Here is a 27,298-nt window from a genome sequence, read left to right on the forward strand (position 1 = left end):
CACAGAATTGGACTGCAATGCATACATTAGAAAAATGACATGTATAGGCTCATGCAGGAGACCTGCAAATGTCTACAACTCCTGGATCTGCTCAGTGAAGGCCTGCACTACTAGTGATTCAAAATTCACATTATGTGCATGATCCGCTGGCTACCATTTTATACCTTGTGAAATTGCTATAATTTTCCAGGGATGGTCAAGCAGCAGCGGCTATTTCTACTAAGAGACTACCTGTTTGGTCCATGAAAGAGACACAAATAATGCTGTATCACCTTCACATTCAATACAATGAACAGCTACTGGGGCCATATGATGGCCCTTTTAGCAGAGTTCATTTTTGGAATGACGTGACTAGGTTTCTGAGTAGGACCATGGACATGACCAAGTCTGACAGCATTGCAACTATGGGAATGATGACCTGTAATGCCATGACACTGAAGAACTCCAACAGTGGAAAGAAAAACATTGGTAACAGTGCCTAAATGGCCTGGTAAGTGTTAGTAACTTTACACTTTTTAATTACTGACAATTGTTGTCAGTGTCCTTTACAGATTTGTTCTTGGTACTTGTAGATACTTCTGTTATGTCATAACATTTTTTCTGAGGTAATGTGAGGGGCTAATATGTGTGGAGGATGTGGAGATGGCAAGTACTTTCAGTGTTCCCTACATATGTGTGCCTGCTACCTGCTGGTCTGTCTGTGCTATATAATTGATTTTTATGTTGTGATAATATAAAGTGCTCATGTATGTGTAGAGATGGTAGAAATCCATTTTAGGGTGCCAGTATGTTAATTGAATGCTAACTGGTCTTTCAATGTGTATTCCAGGGTAATATCACAATGCATGCGAATTATGTGAAGAGAGTACACATTAGCATAAAAATGTCCCACACTTGTCAGCTGCAAAGGAGGCAGTCTTAATCTGCAGGCAGATTAGAAGCTTTACAGTTTTAGCATACATACAATAAATATTTATCTGATACAGAGAAAAGCCGCACTTTGTAAAGATAACATTAGTATATTAGCAGTGGATTAATCTTTTACAATATATATTTTTTGTTTTTGTAACATCCTGGATCCTGTTGCTACATACATCTTTCTGTGCCATATCCTTACTAGTGTTAAGAGATAACCAGTTACTTCTTGGCAAACTAGATCCTAGAGAATTTCCTAAAGCTAGAGTTTAATACCAAAGAAAGATAGAATAAATAGATAACTAGATAGATAGACAAGAAGACTGAGATATAGAGAGACACCAAAGAGAGATAAAATAGAGAGAGAGAGATAGACAGAGAAATATATATCGATATAGATATAGATATATAGATGTTTTTGTATGTATATGTAGATCTTCTGAAGTATTAGTTCTTATCTTATTTTTGAAAGCCTTTATTTCTCACAAATAATAAGCTTTGCAACACAACAGCATTGCTACTATTTGACTTACTGTTATACTTTGGTTTTGAAACTATACATTCAATATTAGGGAATATCTAGTCCACTTTATGGTTGGATTACCACCTTCAAAAACTCTTGACACTAATTTGCTCAAATGCAGGTACCTCAGAAACATAAGATCTGTTGTTATGATGCCTTTAATTGGTTAAGTAAAGTAATTGCTAATGTCACATCCTCACTAGTTGCAACACATAACGAAGCTATTAGAACTTATTTAGATGTTCCAACTATATGTACTTCTGTCCATGAACAACTTCCCACCATGAGCCATGGTTTGTATAGACTAGAATAATGTCTGGAGAATCATCAGAAAATAACTAAATCCTCAAGGAAAAACATTATCTACATGCTCAACATATATCAAGTTGAGATTTTACACAGGGAAATATCTTTTTCTTTATCTAAGAAAATCTTATATGCTTACAAGCTGGCCAGCTATGCAATTTATAGAGACCAATGGTTTCTGCAATCCTGATTGTCTCAAAATATGCACAATCTTTCTCAAAATCCTAGTGAAAAAGGTTGCCCTTTTTTCTTTCTTTCTTTTTTTATATGATGTGCAGATCTTTCTCACATAGATTAGACTTTATTATCAATCAAAACCATTTACTTGAACTTACAGCGTGTAGCAAGGCTGAATCTGACCTTGTCAGTTTTGATGATGTCATGAAATTAATGCCATCATTACTGCGAATAACCTAAAAACTTGATCTTGGGCCAACTTTTTCTGACACCTGTTATCCATATCATTCAGACTATTCAGCTTCACTAAAGGATGACGTGTTCCCTACGTCTTTAAAAGACGCACTAGTAACTCCAATTCTTAAAAATATGGATCCATCCATTTGTTAGTAAAATTATTAAAATGTAGTTTATCTACAGATGTACTATTTTCTTACTTCTGAAACTTTATTAGGTCTCTATCAACCTGGCATCAGAGCAAAGTATAGCACAGAAATTGGTTTATTGAGTGTTAATGACCTCTTTATGGCTAGAGATCAAACATTGTACTCTATTCTAGTTCATCTTGAACTATTGTTCACTTCTGACAGGGCTGATGATGCAGTCCTGACAGAGTGTGTGAGAGCCTTTTTGTGTTTTTTCTGCACATCATTCAATTAATAACTTGGAGATGACACTGAGGGTTAAGGCTCTGAGCAATGGCTCCTGTGGTACAGGGTTTGATTCCTTCAGCCTTCACTGCTTACTGTGTGATCCTGAGCAAGTCACTTAATGAGACATTGTTCCTGGGTCACCCCCTGAAAAGGGACTCTGTGTCCAGTGGGCCTACCTGGTTAAGAAAAGGTCATTCTTCTTATAATTCCTGGCTCTATATTATAACATCGAAGTGTTAAAACTTCGAATGTTATAACATCAAACCCAAAACCATGAAAGCTGAAAACCCCGAAGACTGGGAACAGCAATTTTTTTCCCTGGAAAAAAAATCGCTGTTCCAGTACAAAACACAAAACACACAAACACTACAAACAATTTCAAATGTGGGGGGGTTCGCCCCCCCACCCCCAAAAATGGGGGGCTGTGTCCCCACACCTCCCTACTTAAATATACCAACTCTGAGATCACACCACAGTGGAGGAAATAACAAAGCCATTGAAATGGCCCACTGAATTATTTCCCTGGGAAAGAATTTGATGTTCCGCGGCTTCGATATTGTCAGTCGTCGAGATTTTGGGTTTGATGTTATAACATTCGAAGTTTTGACACTTTGATGTTATAATATAGACCCATTATTCTTTAATGCATACTTCTGTGCCTTCAATTTCTGGATTGCATGCAGCTATCCATTAGAATCTCATATGCTTTAGGGATAAGTTTTATTGTATTTGTTAATTGCATTTTACATAACACCTCTCAGAGAAGTCATTCAGGAGAGAAGCGTTTATCATCAATCTTAGCAGATGGTATTCAAATTTCTCTCTCTCTTCTGCACATCATAATGAGCCTGTTTTTTTTTTCAAATTTACCCGTCTTGAATCTAATTCTTAGTGGATATCATAGAACAAACTTAGAGTGAACCTTGAGAACACCCTGGATATAGACACCAGATTTCATCCCTCCAAATTTCCCTATCTTTTTCCTGATGCAACCTTTAATTAGAAAAAATTAAAGTTGCTTATTGGGTACATGATCTAGGTGTGATAACTGAAAGTTGATTAAATGTATCAGAAACGTGTTATCTGTGGCAAAAGAAAAAAAGACAAACTAATATCTAAAAACATATCTCTTATTTGAAATCTTCTGTAAACCTCAAATTCCACCACTGTGATGTCATGACTCAATTGCTGCATTGTCCTCAGTACTGAATTTTGGAGGCAAATGTAGCCCAATTGCAAATGGCGCAGAATCTTGAAACAAGATTAGGTTCATAGGAACTTACTGGGCTAATGATCTATGACAATCTTCTGTTGCACAGCCATTCATCCTCAAATAATTTTCCATCCCTAGTATTTTAAGTTCTATTAACACAAAGCCCTTTTTAGTATTAGTACAAATAACCCAGAAGCAGGCAGATATTTACATGCTATCCCTGTCCTTAAGGGACAAGAGTGCCAATCCAGGGGGGATTTGTGGCTTCCATCCTTTCATCAAGATTTTTTATTTGACATTTGTTTAATGTGAAAGTCTGACTGTGCATAAATCCAATTTTCAATGAAGTCCTGGGGAGAAAAGCTCCATAAACATGATACAATTTGTTAACTTACATAATATAACATGTTTATTAGTGTAAAAAGGATAATGAGTTGTACAGGAGAGAAAAATAAGAACAAATGCATACAGATAATAAATAAATATGCAAGATAAGTAAAATTAAATAAATAAGACATTACAATCAATATGAAACAATAAAAAAATTAAATGAACACTAGTAGAAAATAAATTAATTCACCAGACTAAAAAAAGAAGTGGGAATCAATTGTGAGGTTTCAAGGAAATAGACATTACAAATGGGGATAGAAGAAAAAAGTTAGTAATAGGAAATTGTGGAAATTAGACGGTAAGAGAAGATAGAAAAGAGAAAGGCATGAGAAAATTAAAAGAAAGAGAAAGAAAAGGGAGAAAATAATAGATACTTTTCAGAGTGGTGTAAGACAAAAAGAGAACAAGGAGCTGAGAAGGAATTATTTTAGGGAGTGTTTGAACATGTGGCTATCAGATATTATTCTAATGTCAAAGGAGATCATACTCCAGACTTTGATAACTGACTTAGAGTATAAATCATGATCTATGGATTTTTTTGGGGTGGTTATACATTTCAAGGAGTTGTTATACATGAGAATGGTGTGAATGGCTTGGAAGGTATTAATTAAGAATAGTGCTAGTCTCTGGACAGGTGGAAGATGTGTATATCATGTTATGAGCAAGGAACATCTTAGTAATCTGAAGGTAGTGGAGACACACATCAGATTAATGATTTGAGAGCAGAGTAGAACAGTGATGGTAATTGGTGGGGCTCATTGGCTTCAAATCAAGCCACCATGTTATAGCAAAACTCTTGCTTTGTTCTTAGGAAAACCTTAATATTGGTGAAAAGGGGTGAGGCATAAAGCTGGCAAGGAGCATTAGCAAGTCTTACTCTAGAGATGTCGGTAAGGATTTTTTTTATCTATAGTGCATACCAAAGTTTTGGTGCATATATTATACAATTTTGATTGTGAAGATCTAATTTCAGTTGATCATCTACTGTGACACCTAGTAACATAGTATGTGATATTGCTATTTCAGTGTTGTTTAGAGGATATATTTTGAAGCTTTTGTGAAGGGTGTTTGAGATTTGAGGAGAAATAGGAGTTATTTGTTTTGGTGAGGATTTAAGAGAAATTTGTTTTCTCTGTGACAGTTTTCAATAGAGTTAAAAGCATTTTGAGTGATGTTTTGCAGCTGGGAAAGACTATCTGATGAGCAGATGAGAGTGAAATCATAGGATCATAGGATCACGGGATCATAGGAGGTTACTAGGCTAATGGCCCTGAGGCCCTTACAAGACTAGCCAAGAGTTTATCCCGAAAAAAGAAACCTCAGCCAGCATCTGTCACCCCTGTCAATGAAACACACAGATGGAACCCCTGGGATAAATTTGTGGTTTCCCATCCATTCATCAAGGCTGCGCTTGAAGTGGGTCAGTGATGTACTCTGTTTGACATGAATGGGGAGTCTATTCCAGAGACAGGGCAGCCCCTGGAAGACAATCCTGTCTCTCTAGCAGGTCTTGTTCATGTCGCATATTAGATTTAGGCCTTTTGATTGGGTAATGCACGTGGAGTTAGACTTACGGATATGGAGTATCTCTAGTAGGGCAGGGTCTGAGGTTGCCTTGTAGGTGAGACAAAGATCAGATCACCTCTGAGCAATCTGTATGATACCGAGTAGAATAATAGTGATTTGAGCCTGTCCACATAGGGCAGGTGTTGGTGGCCATGGATTCTTTTTGTGAAGTATTTCAGTGGCTTTTCCAGCTGGTGCAGGTGTTTAGAGAGGTAAATACCAAACTGGGCATTGTACTCAATTATTGGCCTAATGAGGGAGGAGTACAGAGAGGTAATAACCTCCTTTTTTCTGGATGCAATCCCTTTTCTTATGAGATGAACCAAGTAAAAGACTTTTCTGACAACTGCCGCTACATGATGGTCGAATGTGAGATTGCTGTCAACCTGCGTACCTAGGTCTCTCACCACAGGTTGTGTGCTTAGGTGGTTGCCATTGATGTGGTAATCAGTAGGGGCCATATTTTTGCCAAATGGTATCATAATACATTTTTTGCATTTAACTTAAGGTTATGACTTTGACACCAGTCATTTGTTGCTGTGAGACCCTCTTGTAGTATGTTAACATTATTTGGTGAGTCAATGACAGCAGACAACTTACAGTCATCTGCAAACTTTGTGAGTCATAGGCCTTTTGTCTTTGCCTGGACCTCTGAGAAGTAGATGCCAAACAGTAGAGGGTCCCAGGACAGATCCCTGGGGAACACCACTAGTGACAGGTCTGCTGTCAGAGGTGGAGGCACCTATTTTGACCTTGTGGGTCCTATCAGAGAGCCAGTTGTCCACCCACCTTATGAGATAGGGATGTACGCTAAGTTGTGTTAACTTTTTGTTGATGCCCGAGTGGGGGATTGTGTCAAAATCTTTGGCCAAGTCAAGGTAAGCCGTATGTACTGACTTTCCCTCATCCAGGTCCTGGTGACAGTCTCAAGAAAGTCAACCAGGTTCAACAGGCAAGATCTGCCCATGACGAATCCTAACTGGGTGGGGTCAAGTGCTTGGAGATTGCCTATGTCCTTGTTTATGAGGTCCATAATACTATGCTCCATGGCTTTACAGATCAGATTTGTCAAGCTAATGGGACGATAGTTTCCAGGGTCAGTAGTGGCACTATATTTGTGCAAGGGGATGACAATGGCAGTTCTCCACTCTGGAATGAAGCCTGTACCTAAGCTGTGGTTGAATAGGTGCTCAATGACTAGGCTAGTTCTTGCTGGAGATGTTGCAAAATACAGCCTGGGATACTATTAGGTCTCATGGAAGCTGTGTTATTTGCCTTGGTAGGGCCTTTGACACTTGATCTATGGAGATGTGAGGTGTGGGACAAGTATCAGGGATGTTGAATGGGCCTTTGGGGGGACAGGGGCTGAAGTTTGTGCTAAACCTATCTGCTAGCAGGTTGGCTAAGTCAACAGGATCAGTGTAAGTGATACCATTAAGAACTAATGCAGAAAAAAACTGGGTTTTGCCATGGAGATTGCTAATGTAACTGAATAAGGCTTTGTGGTTACCCTTTGTTTCAGAGTGTAGTTTCAATTTCATAATTGGCTTTGGAGGTTTTCACTTGTGATCTAATTTGCTTGTTGAGGAGAAGGAGGGAGTTTTTCCAATTGGGAATTTGTGTCTTTTTACCCTTGGACAACAGTTTCTTCCTTTTATTGCAAAGCTTGTTGATAGAGGATGTCTACCAGATAGGTCTGTGTTTTGTTGAGGAGCAGGTTTTAGTTCTGTTGGGTATGGCTGAATCCATACAGTTGTACAGGTGCTTGTATAATTGCTTGGCATACTGTTCAGCATAGTTGTCTGCATCCTCTGAGGGGGGAGGTGATGTGAAGCTACTGATAACCTCCCTTAGAAGTTTGTAGTCAGCTTTTGAGAAGTTTTTTAGCCAGGCTATGGCTGGGGGAGGGTGTTGGGCAGGATAGAAACTTCAAATGAGGCAGACAGATGGTCTGATCTCACCAGGGAAGAACTTACTATGGGGGTGGTGCAGTGGTCACCCATGTTGGTGAGAACCAAGTCTTGAATGTTATCTCCTCCCTTGTGGGGGATGAGACGAGCTGGTCTAGTGTATTAGAATTGATGAAGTCAAGCGATCATTGGGTGAATGCACTAGTGCAGGAATAGTTCACCCAGTCTATGGTGGGGTAGTTGAAATCACCAAGAATCAGGGTGTTGGGGGGTACCTTGATGGAGTCTAGTAGGTCCAGGTAGGAAGAGTGGGTGTCCTGAGTCATGGAGGGGGATCTATAGCTGGCTATAACTTGGATGGGTGTCTTGCCAATTGTCAGTTGCACCTGGAGTAGTTCTGGTGGGTCATGCTGGCAAACCTGTCTGAAGGTGTGCTTGACTTTAATGAAGATAGAGACTCCATCACCATTAGTCTTCCCAACCTCACTTTGGGGCCAGAATGTATAGAATGAGGTGTAGCCTGGTAAGGCAGTGGTGCTCTCTGCAGCCTTAAACCAAGTTTCCATGACTGCACAGATGTCAGTATCTTCCAGTGTGAGGAGAGCCTCCACTGAGTGCATTTTCAGTTTAAGGCTCCTAGCATTAAGTATCATGATCTTCAATTTGCTTTTAAACAGATCTTTTATGTTGTAAGATTTGTCTTAGGTCATTGCCAAAAAAGGCACAATGAGAGAGGCAAGGGCCTTGGCCAGAATCCAGAATACCAGGGGTGACAAGTGGACACTATCTCTGGCAAAGGATCAAGGCCTGTCAATCATGTCATCCCAGGCAGAGAGATACTGGATCCCCTTGGAATGACACCAGAAGCTAAGCCAATTGTTGAAGTCAATTATTTTTTGATGGTATTGTGGTATCATTCTTGGTGAGGGTAGGATATTGCTTAGGGCTAAGGTCATACTTGCCTGTGACACATACTCTGAGAACTCAATCGTGTCTCTCTTCATATAGTCCAGGGAGGTACTTCTCAAGTCATTTACACCAACATGGACAATGACAGAGTCATACTTGTACCTGTTATGGAGAGACTAAAGTGCATGCGTGATGTGGTGGATTCTGGCACCTGAGAGACAACTGACCATGATCTTCTTCTTGTTGGGCCTGGTGAGGAGGACATTGGTGTGTCTCACAATTGAGTTGCCAATGACTAATATGTTTGGTTTATTTTTATGCTCTATGCTGTGTTGGTTTATTATTATGCCTTATGGGCTGTGCTTGTGAGACACTAGTGTATTGTCTTCTGTTTGGGATGTGTTTGGTGTTCTATGTGGAATGTCTGTGAGTGTGTTTTGGAGGTCTCTGCTGTTTAGGTAAGTTTTTATTGAGGACCTCTGCATATGTGGTGGGTGTTGTGCTTGGCTATGTGATGTGGGTGGTGTGGTGTGGTGTTTGTTTTGGCAATCTCCTCTTTGTCAGGAGTCGTGACTGTGGTATGAGAGAGCATGCATTCCAGGTTACTGATATAGATGCATTTCCCACAAGTAGAAGAATTATGTGCTTGGAGAAGACAGTTGTTAGTGAACATGAGGCAGTTGCTACATTGTCTCAGTATGCCCATGTCGACCAGGCTGGCAGGAGAAACTGATAAGAATTAAGTATAAAACCAAAACACAGTTGTTCCACACAACGGAGCTAAAACACAGATAGTAATCCTTTTATTATATAGGGTAAGTGCTTTCATGGATAAAATTCCGCTTCTTCAGACCATATAAAATAACTTCACACACATCTACTTAAATATAAAATTAAAAACATGTGACCAATCAATTAACTAATTGATTATCTTAAAGATATAACAGAATTAAAAACATTGCTGCTAGACCAAATATATCATAAAATTGTATGAAAAACAATGTAAAACTCTGAATCTCTAAAGTAAAATAAAATAAGTCACAGAACAATAACTATTACAAAAGTATACACATACAATTGTGACTTAAAAATAACTTAAAAATAATTAAATGCATGGAAATAGCTTATGCATACAAAAACTAAATAAAAAGCATTAGAAAATATTTTTTATCTGCACAAACTAATTATTATCAAAAAACTACTTATATTATACTCAATGTTTTAATGGTGTGGCTGTTAAAAATGGTTTAAGGGATACCTTGGTATTTAAACCAGGTGACTTATCTGCTTTTAAGTGCAAAATCCATCTTTGTTCTGCTGCTTCAGTCTGATTTTTTATATTCCCTCCCCTCTTACTAGTTCTTACCATTTCCAAAACCATGAATCTAAATTTATGTGTCAAATATTTTCCAGCTACATGCATGGCTAATGCACTACTTTATTTTGCATTTCTATTATCATGAATATGTTCCAATATCCTATCTTTCAATCGGCAATTAGTTTTCCCAATATAGTAGTGAAAACACACAGTGCAGTAGGAGAGATAGACCACGTTCTTAGTATGGCAGTCTGCATAGAAACAAAAATCTACTGTAAAGCCTAAATGTGGATGCACAAAATGTGTTCCTACATGTATATATGAACAGGCCGTACATCTCCTACAGATGAAACTGATAGGAATTGTCCAGACATAGTGTTCTGAAACCTGGATGCACTGATGGAGAGAGGGTTTTGATAAGGGTTTGTCCACAAGAGTGTAGACCACAAAAACCTTCTTAATGTAAAATAACTGACCTGAAGCCCAAGTACTAAAACCAAAACTAAGAGGCTTAGAATAAACGAAAAAAAATGCAATCAGGCTACTAAAAGCAGTAATAAATGCAGCAGAATAAAAGCACTTGGACACTTAAGAGGAAGCAGCAAAGCAAAATAAGGTAATAAAGTATGAATAACAATTACAGTAAAAGCATTTGAATAAAGTGTATTTTTTAAAGTGATGAGGAAGGAAACAGATGATAATTCAAGATTAAGAAACTGCGGTGGTTGGGCTTCCCAAATGCTCTCTCTGTACACAGCAGAATGAGCTGATGAGATGGGACTGGGGGGAGTGTCCAAAATCAAAGAAGCAAGGGGGTAGTCCTTCCCAAATGATCAAATTTACAGCAGGGGCAGGCAGTTCTAAAGCCACCAAGTTTAAGAATACAACAACACTTGGGCAGGAGGTTGGGGGAAAAACCAAATGCAGACACAGACCAGCAATATCAAGCAAATAAATAAATGCAGTACAGTTTTGTTAACTATCACTGAAACAGAAATTCAAAATGCAGACAGAGACCAGCAATATCAAGCAGATAAATAAATGCAGTACAGGTTTGTTAACTATCACTAAAACAGATCAAGTGCAAAAAGTATACTTTTATATAAGCTTTGCTTATCCAGATGGCTATAGAATCAGTCACAGTCAGGCTACAAGGAGCAGCACTGATACTGCCACAGTCTTACAAAAATGTAACTCCATATACCAGTAGCATAAAAGAAAACTTAGATCCTCAGGCAATCAGATAGACACAAAAAGCTGTGCCTACACCTTAGATAGACTGGCTTCACAGAATGTAAAGCAACCCCCACTGTGAAACCCGCTAAACAAAATGCAGACAAACACCAGGAATATCAAGCAAATAAGTAAATGTAGTACAGTTTTGTTAACTATCACTAAAACAGATCAAGCTCATTTGTGTATTGTACAGTAGCTTGTTACGAAGATGTGTGTTGATTTTTAATAAATATGTTAAAGAGAAGAAGACCAAGTATCAAGCCTTGTGGAATACCAGTATTAAGCAGGAGAAAAGGAGAGCAAGTAGAGAGCCACTTAATTAATGTTGGTTGGATAGGTAGCTTGAAAACCAAATAAGTGTCATATTATACAGGCCTAGACCATACATTTCTGAGAGTAGTTTAGAGTGAAAAACTGTATCAAGGGCTTTGAAGAGATCTAGAAAGAGGAAATAGACTAGTTTGTTGTACTCTGTAGCTTTAATGATGGTATCTAAGAAGTCTACCATGATAGTTGTGCTGTGATCAGCATAAAAGCCATGTTGAGCAGAGGTTAATAGTCTTACTTGGAGTATATCTTGTAAAAATTGTTTATGAATTAATTTTTCTAAATGTTTTGAGAGTGGGACACGATTGTGATAAGCCTACCATTGGCTATTTCAGTGGAGTTACCCCCTTTGTAAAGAGGAATTATATAAAATTTATTTCAGAGAGATGGAACAAGTGATTATTGTATGGATTGATTGATTGATTAACATAGAGATTGAGTAAGCAATGAAAGTGGAAGCAAACTTTAGGTTGTCTGTTGGGAAATTGTCATCAGTGGGTGAGCATGGTTAAAGTTTGCCTAGTAACTGTTTTATGGAGGAGGTAGAGACAGATTTTAATGAGAAAGTAGGGTTATTTGACATGTGAGGGATTTCAGGGCTAGACTGATTTGTAAGGGATTATGGGTGATGGTTGCTATGGAGCCTATGAAATGGGAGCTAAACTTAGCGGCAAATTTTTATGGGAGAGTTGTCTGGATAGCGGGCTAGCGCACTTGTTGTTCCAGGGTGTAGGAGTTTGTTTATAGATGGTTAAAAGTGTCGGTGATTAGTTTTTGGCTAATTAGGGGGTCTAAATAGTATTGCTTATTATTAGTAGTAACTTCTGTTTGTGAGATTTCTGAGCTGTTTATAGGTTTGTACATTGCTGCAGATTTGCACGTTTGCCATTTTTCCAAGCTTTATTTCTCTTACGAATTAATTAGAATGGGATAGCCAAGGGACTTGGTTAGTTTTAGCTCTCTTCCTTCTTATGGGAGCAAGGCTGAGTATGTCAAAAAACAGTGTATTGAATTTACAATGGTGTCATCCACAGGATAGTTTAATTAAGATATTTGAGTATATTGTTGAAGGAAATGCTTAGCATGGTGGGTTGTTAGTCTCTAAACATAAATGGGATGAAGGCCAGTGAGGGAGTCTATGAGGGTTCCAGGAGAGTACCACAGGTGTGCACTGGAAACTAATACACATTGAATAGTAGGGACAATGTTACTGGCTTTGTTAAAGCAAGTGTGAGAGGTTATTAGTTGTGTGAATCCATATAGGTTGATACTAGTGGAGGGATAATCTGATCTGGGGGTTTGCCAGTTAATATTTACATCACTGAGAATTGTAGTTTAATAATATGTAGAATTAAATATCCATTGTAGGTTATCTTCCAGAATAGGCATATTATTTCTTGTGGCAATGTATGGGCAATGGTACACTTTTTATGCTCATTTAGTTTAAAGTGAGAGATAAGAAGCTCAACATTGTGGATTTTTGGTGGAGTAATAGATGGAGGAGAGAAAGAACAAGGTGGTAGGAAAACAAATAGCAACACTATCTGCTATTTTATTCAGTTTGTCAAAGCAGATGGTATTGTAGTCTAGCTGAAGAATTTCATTAGTTATTTATGTGTAGCTTGCAAAATCTTTCAGTAAGAATGACAATATCAGGAGAGTAATGTGAGAATCAGGAATTAAATTCCACTACTTTGTTTATTCTACTTCAAGTATTTATTGAGGTAATTTTCAGAGTTTTGGGAGATGCTGACAGAAAAAGAGATGAGAGGTGGTATAGAAAAGGGGTCTGACCTAGAGTTAAGGTTGGTGTTGGTCTTCTGTTTCCTCTGTGCAGAGAGAGAAACAAGCTGAGAGTTCTATATTTGTGGAGGAGATAGGGGATAAGTTTAATATGTTGGAAGCAATTTTAGTGGTGCAAGGGTGACCATTATCATGACAGAGCAGGAGACTGTAAGATAGGCGAGACTGGTGTCATGCAGCATGTGAGGTAAGATAGTAGAAGGATTTGAAAGAGAAATAGAAAGAGCATGTTTGCTCGATAATAAAAAAAAATATGAGGTAATAGTGAAGTGATGAAGGATAGCAAGTATTAATTTGTACCCTTGACAGGAAAATACAACAGTCAGTTGTTCTTTGATGCAAAAATCCAAGTTTAATTCACACAGGCAGCTTCAAAGGTTTAAAATCAAAGCACATAAAGGCACATAAACTCCTTTCACCAACTCAACGTTTCCAAGATGGAAACCAGATGGAAACGCTGAGTTGGTGAAAAGCATTAATGTGCCTTTATGTGCTTTGATTTTAAACCTTGGAAGCTGCTTGTGTGAATTTAACTTGGATTTTTGCATCAAAGAACAACTGACTGCTGTATTTTCCTGTCAAGGGTACTTGTTTGGAGTTTATAGTTCGTTTTTGTACCTTTGCTAGCTTTTACTTGAAGTATTAATTTGTGTAGTAGTGCTAAGAAATGAAAAAAGTAGGTATAGATTTGTATCAAGATTGGGCCTTGGATACAGCAAGAGCCATACTTTGTTTTAGATGGAGAGGAAAATGATTCTAGAGAAGTGCTTTTCTTTGTGATAATCTGTACATGCAGAATATCTGTCCTCCAGCATGATCTGTTTAAATTACAGAAGAGACTGATGTCTGATGAGCAAGCTACTATTGTACTTGTGGCTGTGTAGAAGATCTGGAAGGACGGGGTCAGCTGAGGCGCAGTAAGTAAGGAAAATGCCTCCCCTCAGTAGCCTGAAAGATACCAAAAAAAGAGACAGGCTTTAGCTTTTGTGATTTAGGCTCTTGGTTTTCTTAGTAAGAAAGCACTGTGATCACTCAAGTTGTGCTAGGTATTTGGACAGGTACACATGCAGAAGAGGCATTATAGTTAATGATTGGCCTAATGAGTGAAATTATCACTTCCCTAGGCCTGGTTTCCATACTTTACTAATAAGCTGCACAATGTAAAGGGTCATTTCTACAACTGTGGATGTGTAGTGATCGAATAACAACTCATTGTCTACATGGGTTCCCATGTCCCTCACTACTGGGTCGGTTTTCAGGGGTATGTTGTCAATGTGATGGTTACAGGTGATCTTGTGCTTGCCAAAAGATGCAATTGTATCTTTTTGGTGCTTAATATTAGGCTGTAGATTTGACAACAGCTATTTGCTTGGGAGAGTCCTTCCTGAAGGAACTAGGTATATTCTTGAGATGTTGTGATGGCAACAAGTTTACAGGTATCTGCAATCTTGGTCATTTATAAGCATTTAACATTAGCTTTGACCACTGAGAATTAGATGCCAAGGAGGAGTGACCCAAAGACAAAACCTGAACTATACCACTAGTGACAAGTATTTCTGAGCTGGTTGATCCACCCACCTTAGCTTCCTGGGTTCTGTTTTTAAGCCAGTCTGCCATCCAATGAGTTACACAGTTAATTACATTTAGCTTGATGAGTTTATCAATTATACCTGAGGGGGGGATGGTGTTGATTTCCTTTGTGATGTCATGATATGGTGTTTACAGGTTTGCCCTCGTCCATTACTTTGACAAACATTTCAAAAAATTCAACCAGATTAAGTAGGCAGGATCTGCCATTGACCAAACTGAACTAGCTCTGGTTGAAAGCTTGTAGGCTGAACTTTGTACATATTTATTAATTTCATAATGACGGCCACGGTGGTGCAGCGTTGTTGCCTCACAGCAAGAGGTTCTCCGGTTTGACCCTCGGCTGGGGTGCCTTCTGTGTGGAGTCTGCATGTCCTCCCTGTGGTCACGTCGGTTTCCTCCGGGTGCTCCGGTTTCCTCCCACATCCCAAAGACATGCTGTAGGTGGATTGGACACTCTAAATTGGCCCTAGTCATGAGTGTGTGCATGTGTGTGCCTTCTGTGGAAGGCTGGGTGTTGGGCTGGCAACTCGATACCGTAAAACTCCACTGCCAATCATGAGTAGACAAATGATCCACTGTGGTGACCCCTAACTGGGAAAAGCCGAAAGAAGAAGAAGAATGACCTTTTCAATAGCCTTAGAGATGAGGCTGTACAGGCTAATAGGTCTATGGTTGCCAGGGCCGCTTGATGCATCACCTTTGTGTGGAGGGTTGACTGTTGTATTCGTCTTCTTATTTATTTATTTAGATTTATTTTATTTATTTATTTAACATTTGTTTACTGGGGTAGTCTAACTGGACAGCTTGTGTCCATTTTCAGTGGAGGCCCGGGGAGAAAAGCTCCATACAGTAATTAAAAATTGCATCAATAATAAAAACATCACAAAAAAATTCCAGCAATAATAAAAGCATCAAGAATAGCAGTCAAAATAAAAATAGTTACTTAAGTTAAATAGTAATAACATTTAGAAAGCTACAATTGAAAAGTTACAGTTACAGATGCAAATAAGTTTACAGTGAAGACTGCAGTTAGAAATGCCATTATAATAGAGAATAGAACATTTATTGGGGTCAAAGTAACATTGGCTGTAAAAGCAGCTTAAGTAAATATTAGCTGAAAAGGTATTTAAGGAGTTATCAGAGGAGTAGTTCAATTACATAACCACTTGGTGAGGAAGTATTACTTGAGTTGTTTCTTGAAAGTTGTAGTACTGTTTTGAAGTCTTAAGTCAGGGGAAAAGGTGTTCCAGACTTTAGCAACTTCATTGCAGAAAAGAGAATCCCCAGAGCTATTTTTACAAGGAACTTTTTCTACCAGGGCTTTGTTGGTAGAGCGTAGCTGTCTATTAGTAATACAGAAGTTTTGTAATCCAGCTAGGGCAGGTTTTTTTTTCAGGATAGTAAAGTATTTGGTGAGCAAGCCAAGTTGGTGGGAGTGTAATAAATTGGGAAATTCAGGCCATTGTAGTATAAGTAAGGACTGGCAGTGGTAGGAGCAAGATTTGGAATTGGTTGCAAACTTGACATTTTTGTTGTAACGTGGAGAGCTTCTTTAGGTCAGCTTTACTGAGGTTTATTAGAACTGGTGAGGCATAGAGTAGTGTAGATAGGAGATGTGTTCAAGCTAAAGCTATTCTAGACTCAGAGGTAAGGTAATTTTTGCTGCGATATAAGGTCCCTAGCTTTTTGTGGACTTTGGAGATGGTAAGGGATATTTATTTGTTGAATCTGAGTTGTTGGTCGATTGTAAGTCCAAGTAATTTAGCTTTAGGGACTGGGGCAATGGGGATTTTATTGGCTTATGAGATAGAGAAGTTGCTGGGGTCATTTTTCTTTGTTTGGTGAAATAGCATGAGTTGGGTTTTTTTGGGGTTTAATATTAGTTAAGATTTGCTTAGTCAGTTTTTTATGTTGGTGAATGATTTCTGGGTGTATTGTTGAAAGAGATGCATGGTTGCTGCAGAACAGACAAGGGTTGTGTCATCAGCATATTGCACTATGTCTGCTTTGGTGGTTGCTAGATGGAGTTGGTTTGTAAAAATGTTGAAAAGAATGGGGCGAGGATTGAACCCTGTGGTACACCTATTGTAACTGGGAGTGGGGAGGATAGGGAGTTGAGACATTTAATGGATTGGGAGGAGTTCTCAAGGTAACTTTTAAACCATAATAGGGTGGGGTTGTCCATGCTGAGCTCAGAGAGGCAGGTTAATAGTTTGTTGTGGGAGACTGTGTCAAATGCTTTAGATAAATCTAGGAGGAAAGCAGAGACTAGTTGACCTTGGTTTCTATGTGTGTTAATGGTGTTGGTAAAGCTGATTAGGACAGTGATGGTGCAGTGAGTAGGCCAGAAACCACGTTGAGTTTTGGATATTAAATTGTTGTTGAGGAGATGGGTAAGGAGTTGGTGATGGATACATCTTTCCAGAATCTTGGATAAGTGTGACAGGATTGCAATGGGACAGTAGTTGGAGAGGTCAGTGGAATACCCCCCCCTTGTGACAGGGAATGATATAAGAGGTTTTCCATAAGGATGGAGTGGTGTGTTCAGTGATGGATCTGTTTATCAATAAGGAAATGGGGTGGGCTATGGTTCTAGAGGCAAGCTGAAAGTACTGCACAGGGAGGTTATCAGCAGCAAGGGTGGTGGGTTTGAGTTTGAATAGGAGTTTTTGGATAGTGGATGTTGGTACTGGTTTGAGGGAGAATAGGAGATTAATTATTAGAACTGTAGGAGTTTGGGGAGGTTGATAGGGTTTGTGTTGTTAATAAGTTTAATTATGGAGGAGGTAAAGTAGTTGTTGAAGGTGGATGCTATGTCAGAGTTTGATCCATCTATTTGGGGGGGGGGGTAGAGAAGCGACCGGGTTGAAGGATGTTGTTTACTGCAGCCCAGAATTTTTGTGGATTGGTAATGTGTTTTTTTACGTAGTGAAATATACTGATTTTGTTTGTCCTGATTTGTTTTTTTGCCTTGTTATGGAGCTCAAGGAAGGTTTGCCTAGTTACATGTGTCTTGAGTTGACGTCAGGTCCTCCAAGCTTTGTCCCTATCCTTGAGTAAGGATCTTGTGGATTTCTGTAGCCATGGGGCTGGGTTGCTGCGGATTCTAACTGTTCTAAGTGGAGCTATGTGGTTAAGGATATTCAGAAATGTGGAACTGACGTAGTCATCTGCTAGGTCTAGAGGAAGGGTTTTGATGGGAGACCAGTTCCAGGATACTAAGGCATCTAAGAAGTCAGAATTGGGGACATTTTTGTGGGTACAGGTTTGAAGTAGGGTTGGTGGGTTACTAGTTTTAAATTTATGTCTAATGATGAAGGTGGGATTGTGATCACCTAGTGATTAGGGTAGTGTACTGCATTGGAGGGCAGTATGGGGGTGTTCAGTGAGGATCCAATCTAATGTGGATTCATTTTTTTTTTTCAAAACAAGTTTATTGTTTTAACATATAAGAGAAATATCATAACAATTTTATACAAATAATTAAAAATAGGTATTATTATAATATTCAACAAAACAATTAAAGTATTTACAAAGACATCCACTACAATCAGATCAATTAATTAAACTAAAATACTGTGCTATTGAAATTAGAATTTTTTTAACAAATTTTGTAAATTATCCCATACAATAAAATGTGATGTTTTTCTAGTTGTTCTCATTCTAATTGTGCTTATTTCCATATGACACATTATATTCATAACATTTTTAAATTCATTGAACGAAGGAGGTGTATCTGAAATCCAATTTCTAGTTATTATTTTCCTAGCCACTGCTAGGATAGACCATAACAAGGGAAGCTTAATCTTTTAACACATTGAGGTACAGGTGTGTTGAATAATATAAGAGACTTAGAAATAATGAAATTATCTGTAAAAAGAGCCTGCAAAAATTCATTAATTGACTTCCAGTATTCTTTCAACTTCATACAGTCATAAAACATATGAGCCCAGTCAGCATTAATTTCTGCATTACATCTCTTACATAGATTATCTTTATTATTAATTTTATTCATCATCAAAGGTGTATAAAAAGATCTATGTAAAAATTTCCATGTATAAAGTCTCCAGACAATGGAAGATGTAGTTCTATAAGCAGATTCCAATATATATTGTTTATCTTGTTGAGTTGGTGGGTCCCCATTAATAGAGGTGAAATAATTCCAGTATGAATCTACATTGTAAAAAGTTTCTTGTCTGATAATTTTATGTATATATGAAAGTTTACCTTTATCAGAAACTTTATGCTGTAAATTTATTATCAAGTAATCAATCAGTTTTGGAATAGATTCTTTAACTGTTATAGACATTAGATCTATTCTATCAATGAGATGTTGTCTAAAGATCTGAACCTCTAACCAGCAAGTTTCTCTTAGATCAAATTCTTGTTTTAAGAAATCTAGATTTTTAACTTTATTATCAGATATCAGCTGATACCAGTACTTTAGATTATTATCTATAGCTAAATGAGCTCCTTCAGAAGTAGATGACATAAGCATACCCTGAGTATAAATTATAGGGAATACAATAAAATTCCATTCCCTATACTTAGGGTGCATGAATATAAAGTTACGATAACTAATAATAATATTTAATGGGTAACAGACCATATGTTTAGGTGTAATAGGTGAAGTACAAAATTCCTTTAGCAACCACAACATGGAGTTATTTATAATCATATTTTTATGTGTTAAGGAGATTTTCATGAAGTGCATACTAATTAGCTCCCAATAATCTTTCCATTTTGCGACATATGACCGATCTATTAATAAAGTAATAACTTTTATAATAGAAGAGATAATATATAAATTAAAGTCTGGAAAAGAAATACCCCTTGAGACCAGCTATTAGTATGTTTCTTTAATGCAATCCTAGGTCTATTAGGTGCCCATAAGAAATTTAACATTAGTGTATTCAGTTTCTTGATAGTTATTTTTGTAGGTGAAAGTATTATTGATTGTATTAAGTATAAAATCTTGGGGAATATTATCATTTTAATAATTGTAAGTCTCTCCTCCATAGTAAAAAACATATTATTCCAGGTATTAAAAAGATTTTGTATATTAAGAAAACAGGTATTATAGTTATTATATATAATAGATTTAATATCTTTAGATAGTATTATACCTAAATAAGTTATCTGACCTGAGTTGGGTACATATTTAGTAAAATCACTAATGAGAGTATTTTTCGTGTATATATAGGTAGTATTTTAGTTTTTCTTCATTGAATATTAAACCAGAAATACTTTTAAAATTCATCATTTTATCAAATAAAGACTGCATAGAAGAATTAGATCCTGCTGATGTAATTAGAACATCATCTGCAAAAAGTTGAATTTTTGATGTTGTGTTTTCTTCTATTTCAAAACCCTCTATGTCAGTACTGTTTCTAATCAAATTAGCCCAAGGCTCCATTACTAAAGTGAATAATAGTGGAGAAAGTGGACATCCTTGCTTTGTACCTTTAAGAATGGTTATTCTTTGGGAAACATATGTGCCTAGCTTAAGATACGCCAGCGTGCCTTTGTATAAATGCTCAATTAAATTTACAAATGCATCAGAAAAATTTGTGCATTTCAGTAAGGTAAACAGATAGTCCCAACTTACTGAATCAAATGCTGAACCTATATCAAGACTAATAAGTGTTAAATCTTTCTTTTTCCTATTTGCAAAATCAATTAATGTTAAAGTTCTTCTTATATTATCAAAAGTATTTCTATTTACAATGAAGCCCGTCTGATCTATGTCTATAATGCCGGGGATAATTGTCCTCAGTCTATCAGCAAAAATACTCATAAACATTTTATAATCAACATTAAGTAATGAGATGGGTCGATATGAAGAACATCTAGTTGGATCTTTATTAGATTTTAAAATTGGTGAAATAAATGTATATTGCCAAGATGGGGGGGTTATTAACTCAGTTTGGGCCAGAATAAAAACCTTATGTATTAATGAATATGTAGTTTTAGAAAGGATTTTATATATCTCTGGTATAATACCATCATTACCCGGTGCTTTGTTTGATTTAAGCTTATTTATTTGTGTAATAACTTCTGTATATGAAATACTCTTGTCCAATAGTTTAATCTGTTGTTTATTAAGCTTTTTATTCATGTTTGTGGTTATAAACTCCTTTATTTTATCTTTAGGTTCCATGTTAATGTTGTTATGGTTAATCTTGTGAAAGTGATTTCTAAATTCGTCCAGTATTTCTGGTATACTAGAAACATTCTTCTTTTTCCTTAGAGAAAAGATTTCTTTGATATGGTTTTGTTTATTCAAAATTTTTGTTTTATTTTTAAGTCTATGTAAGTATTTGGGGCTTATTGAATAAGACAAAAACTTGTATTTCTCTAAAGTTATTTTAACTTTATGAGTTAAAATTTCTTTGTATTTCTCATTTAGTTTGTTTATTTCTTCAATAACTTTCTTGTCCATAATATTTTCTTTATTATTATGCTTATAAGAGTCCAGTTTACTTTGAATATCTAACAATTCCTTATCCCAAGATTTCCTTTTGTTATTATACCATCTGATACTTTGTCCATATAGATATGATTTTAAGGCATCCCAAACATAGACAATGGAGACTTCAGGAGTATTATTTATGTCTAGAAAATGTTGTACTTCTGAAAGTATATATTCTTTATAGTCTTTTAGCTGAGTTAAGTATGCTGCTATCCTTTTGATCTGAACATTATGAGTATTTATATCATGAATTCAAAACAATTGAGTTATGATCAGATATAGGACATGAAATGATTTTGGAATTAATTAAATCTGTTACCATCTGGTTAGAAATAAAGACCCTATCTATTTTTGAATAAGTTTTGTATCTGTTAGAAAAAAGGTGTATGGTAATGATTTTGACTCTATCTGATTATTAATATCATTCAAATGATAAGAATTAGCAAAATCATTTAAATGTTTTGCATTAGATGTAATTCTTCTTTTCTTTATAGTGGTAGTATCACTTTCATGTAGTATACAATTAAAATCACCAGCTAAAATAATATCCCCTATAGAGAATGATATGATCTTATCAATATGATGTTTCACTGTATTAATACCAATTCCAGGTATCCAATATACATTAACTAAAGTGTAAGTCTTCCCATTAATTTGTATTGTAACCATACAAAACATTCCTTTGTCATCCTGATAAGACTTAATGGTTTTAGGAATGGGCATACTTTTATTCCATAAAATAGCCACTCCTCTTTTTTCTGCGTGTGCCCTGAACTAACCAATACTGTATACTTATTAGTGGCTAGTTTATCAATATCTTTTTACAAGAGATGGGTTTCTTGCAGGAAGACTAGATTGGCCTTGTGTAGATTAATGTATCTTATTAGGCTTGCCCTTTTACACGGATTATTCAATCCATTAATGTTTAAAGAAATTCCTTTTAAAGATGTCATTTGGCATTTTAAAACTCAAGAATCTTATGATCGAAATAACAAATAACCAGATAAATAATGTTACATCTCCTCTTTTAGGTGTACCTTTAAATATAGCTGTATTTATTAAATCTCTTATGGGATTTTGTATAGGATTCAATTTTGTTTGTAGTGACAATGAGTGTACAAAATATATTGTGGATGTCAAAACTATATACATATAACAATGAACAAGTGAAAATAATGTAAGGATTAAACCTTGCATCCTGCCTGAGTTGAAAACTCCAACTTAGAGCAGTATTTACTACTCAAGTTAACCCCTACCCTAAGCAGCAGTACCTCAGCTACCACCTTATCAATTTAATACTAGTTATATTTAACTGAGGTTAACAGTTTTCAATTCAATTATCTATCAAGACAAAACTACACATTTGGTAAAACAGCATCATATAAACTAAAATAAACTTTTTTTTTTTTTTTTTTTTTAAACTGTTCATACTATTATATAGATCTATGTAATATATAACACTTGTATTCTAATAGCATTCAAATAATCTTAATGTTAGAAATCAAGAGGAGAGAAAATTATGTTCTAACATTCATTTAAATCAAAAACTTTGGCTAATATGATTCAGACATTACATGCATTAAGATGCAACTATTTTCTGTCATGTGAATTCTATCAACAGCTTCCAAAAAATCTTGAATTGTTTGTATATGAGCATTTACTTAAACTCATTATTGTCAATAGAGTAAAATATTGTATTCATAAAAATTATTATAAATCATATTGCATAGTTATGCAGATTCTCAGAAACACCTGCGTTATTACCTAAAAAAAAAAAAAAAAAAGCCATCACACACATAAACACAGACACACACACATACATATACACACACATATACACACACACACACACACCCACACACACACACACACACACACACACACACACATACATATACACATACACATATATACATACATACACACACACACACACACACACACACACACACACACACACACACACACACACACACACATACACATACACATATATATATATATATATATATCTGATCTCACTGAGTTGTGTCTTTGTAGAGCACAATCCTACTTGCTGTCCCTAGAATAAATCTGTCTGCTTTATACAAAATAATGCACAGCAAACATATATTAGTAACCAGATTTTACAATCATGCTAACCTACTGCTTTAAAATATATCACATGACATTTTTTCCAGAATAGAGTTATAAGATTATTTATGCTTGTCAATCAGATGAATTAAATGAGTTATAGTAAAGTATATGTTTGGGACACAAGTTTTTAACACAGATTATTATGCTACTGTTAAGTAGATTTTCAAAAACATTTAAATAAATGTTTCATTTTCTATGCCTTCTAAAATAAGATATTTACTTGCTACAAGAAACTACATCATCTAAACTCATCATAACTGACATATTTTATGAATAGAGTATTTTTCCTGAATCTGTGGTGTGTCAGTGTGATAACCTTGTCAATGTTTATACTAACTGCTTTCAGTTTCTCTGTGAAAATTCTGTGAGTGAAGCTTCTGAGGAAACTCATGGACACTATGCATGAGACAGCCCACATCCCAGATTGTCTCCCTTAACATTTTGGCAGGAAACTTATTAAAACTTGTAGCAAACATTCATTTTGTCAATAGAGTAAAATATTGTATTCATAGAAATTATTATAAATCATATTAGATAGTTATGCAGATTCTCAGAAAAAAGCCATCACACTCACACACACACACACATACATACACACACACACACACACACACACACACACACACACACACACACACACATATATATATATATCTGATCTCACTGAGTTGTGCCTTTGTAGAGCACTGTCCTACTTGCTGTCCCTAGAATAAATCTGTCTGCTTTATACAACATAATGCACAGCAAACACATATTGGTAACCAGATTTTACAATCATGCTAACCTACTGCTTTAAAATATATCACATGACATTTCTTCCAGAATAGAGTTATAAGATTATTTATGTTTGTCAATCAGATGAATTAAATGAGTTATAGTAAAGTATATGTTTGGAACACAAATTTTTAACACAGATTATTATGCTGCTGTTAAGTAGATTTTCAAAAACATTTAAATAAATGTTTCATTTTTTATGCCTTCTAAAATAAGACATTTACTTACTACAAGAAACTATATCATTTAAACTCATTATAACTGACATATTTTATGAACAGAGTATTTTTCCTGAATCTGTGGTGTGTCAGTGTGATAACCTTGTCAATGTTTATACTAACTGCTTTCAGTTTCTCTGTGAGAATTCTGTGATTTGAAGATTCTGAGGTAACTCAAGGACATTGTGCATAAGACAGCCCACATCCCAGATTGTCTCTCTTAACATTTTGGCGGGGAAACTTATTAAAAACTAGTGACAAACATTCATTTAGCAGTGTAAATGCATCTAAACATGACAGAACCTCCACAATGTATTCCACAGATCATCACAGCCTCTATGCAAGTGAAATTAAACTCAAAATTACCAACAAGTAATAAAACTCAGCATTCTTCTCCCAACTCAATATTCATACAAATCCTATTATTCACTGTGCCCACACAGTCAAAAGCATTTCTATATATTAATAAAGAAAAGAAAAGAGAGTAGAAAATAAAAGGGAGTGAAGCAGAAATAAAAAAATGTAAGAGAACGCTGTAAGAAGTATATACAATGGAATGTTACTTACTGTTTATATTAATAGAGTTAAAAATAAAACATATTATTTACTCTTATTTAGTTCTGATTATTATTAGTTAAAGCATGACAGATTATTTACAAACAAGCATAAGCAGTATAATCAAGAAAGTATAATTAGAAATAGCATTTGAAGAACTTATAAACTTTTACAAGAAATAAATATGTTATTATTCTATTAATGATATTTTCATTACTGTTCTCTCCTGCCCTCCCCACCCTTTACCCACTACATAATCTAAATAGAATGTCATTGTTTAAACAAAGAAAATAATAAAAGAAGAAGGAAAAAAAGGTAAAGATAAAAATGTATCAAATTACTAACCTTACTTTTTCAGAAAGAAAACAAATCGAGTCACAGCCTGCCATTAAATCCTCAGGCATTTTGACTGGTTATGAAACAAAACATTTCTTTGCACATAGAGAATAACTTTGATTAAATCTTTTCCAAAATATTTGTGGCTTTCTGGAAATGCAGGAACTATATTCAAAAGATTAATAATGAACTAAAATGATGAGAGAGAAAAAACATATAACAAATCATTTGTTTTTAGTCTCTTCTTCTTCTCTGAAGTCTTCCAGGAAGCTTCAGTTGCCAATCTCTTTAATGAAGAACTAGCCCATTCCATTTCTTCTATTTTATCCAAAATCCTTTTTCTTTGACAAACAGTAAAGCAGAGTCTAAATCATCAAGACCTTAGGACCATCAGGAAGGAAGATTTTAAGCTTGGCAGGAAACAGAAGGTATGTTTTAAACTGTGCTTTTTAAGCTCCCTTATTAGTGGCAGAAAAACTTTTCTTTTAGCAATTACCATGAAAGAATAGTCATTGTCAAAACGCACAGTTGTCTCATTAAACTTAACAGGAGCTTTAGCCCAAGCAGATTTAAGAACCATCTCTTTATCAAAAGATGATAGAAATCTAACTATAACTGATCTAGGATAGTTTTTGTTAGAGTTAGTATTAGCTATAGATCTATGTGCTCTTTCGATACCAAAAGAGAATGCTTCTGGTAAATCTAAAGTTTTAGGGAGCCATGTTGTTAAAAAAGAAGTAATATTGTTACCTTCAATATTTTCTGGCAGTCCAAAAATCCTAATGTTATTGCGCCTAGATCTATTTTCCAGGTCATCCAGCTTTGTTTGTAAATGTGTATTTTGTTTCAGCAGAAACTCAATGTTGATTTCCTGTTCTTGTATTTTATTTTCCATGTCATTCACAGCTTCTTCTATGCCTGTCATCTGGATCTTCTGTTGTTGCAGGTCCATATGTAACAAGTCTATTTGTTTTGGAGTTTTTGCTATGAAAGTGTCTATTTTAGTATCCATTTTATCCATCTTAGCAGTAAGTTGCTGGACTATAATTATCAGAGACTGAAGTTCTTTCTTGATGCTGGAGTCTTGAGAATTTGTCTTACTGGAACTCATTTCAGACTGATAAACTGACAGGAAAATTTCCAAAGTAATTTCTGACAGGAATACTATTAAGATTTCCTTTCTTTTTTAGATATAGTTCAAGAACTATATAAAACAAACATATTTAGAAAGAAAATTACTTCAAGAATTAATTTTTTAAGTAATTAATTCCTGTCAATGTAATGAAATTGGTGGAGCTGAAGAAATCTGCTGCTATCCTGTGTTCATCCTTGGCCACGCCCCTCAATGGATTCATTTTTTGAGGTACTGCCAAAGCAGCTGGGTGATTGTATGATTTGGGTAAAATTGTACAGTTTGTTATGACTAGTAGGGGTGGAGGAGTGGATCGTATTCCAGTCGATGTTAACATCGCCTAGCAGGATGTGGGTATATAAACACCCAGTAAGTTTAGATGTTTGTGTTGTTTTATGAGGAGTTTTGCAGGAAGTATTTCTACAGTATTGAAGTGAGGTTTCTTTATGAAGGAGCTGGATTTTTTTAAGTTAGTTTTATAGAGCAGGGCAACACCACCTCCTCTTTTGTTTAACCTGTCAACTCTAAGAATTTTATAACCAGGAGGGGTTATGGAGCCATCTGTAATATGTGGCTTGAGCCAGATCTCTGTGAGGATCATAATATCGGGATTATATAATGAGATTGTGGCGTGTAGTTCTACTTTGTTTATAATGCTGCGGATGTTGATATTAAGTATTAGTATGTCAGTGAGTTGATGCTGGAAGGGAGGCTGAGAGTTGCTAGTGGTGCTTGATGGTGGTAATGGCCCAGGGTTGGGATGGATATCACCTCCTAGTAATAACTGAGTGGTGACATTTGTTATAGTTTTGAGGTATGATTTATTAGGGAATTAAGCC

This window comes from Protopterus annectens, chromosome 2.part1, assembly GCF_019279795.1.
Source record: "Protopterus annectens isolate FY-2018-M chromosome 2.part1, PAN1.0, whole genome shotgun sequence".
NCBI lineage: Eukaryota > Metazoa > Chordata > Ceratodontiformes > Protopteridae > Protopterus > Protopterus annectens.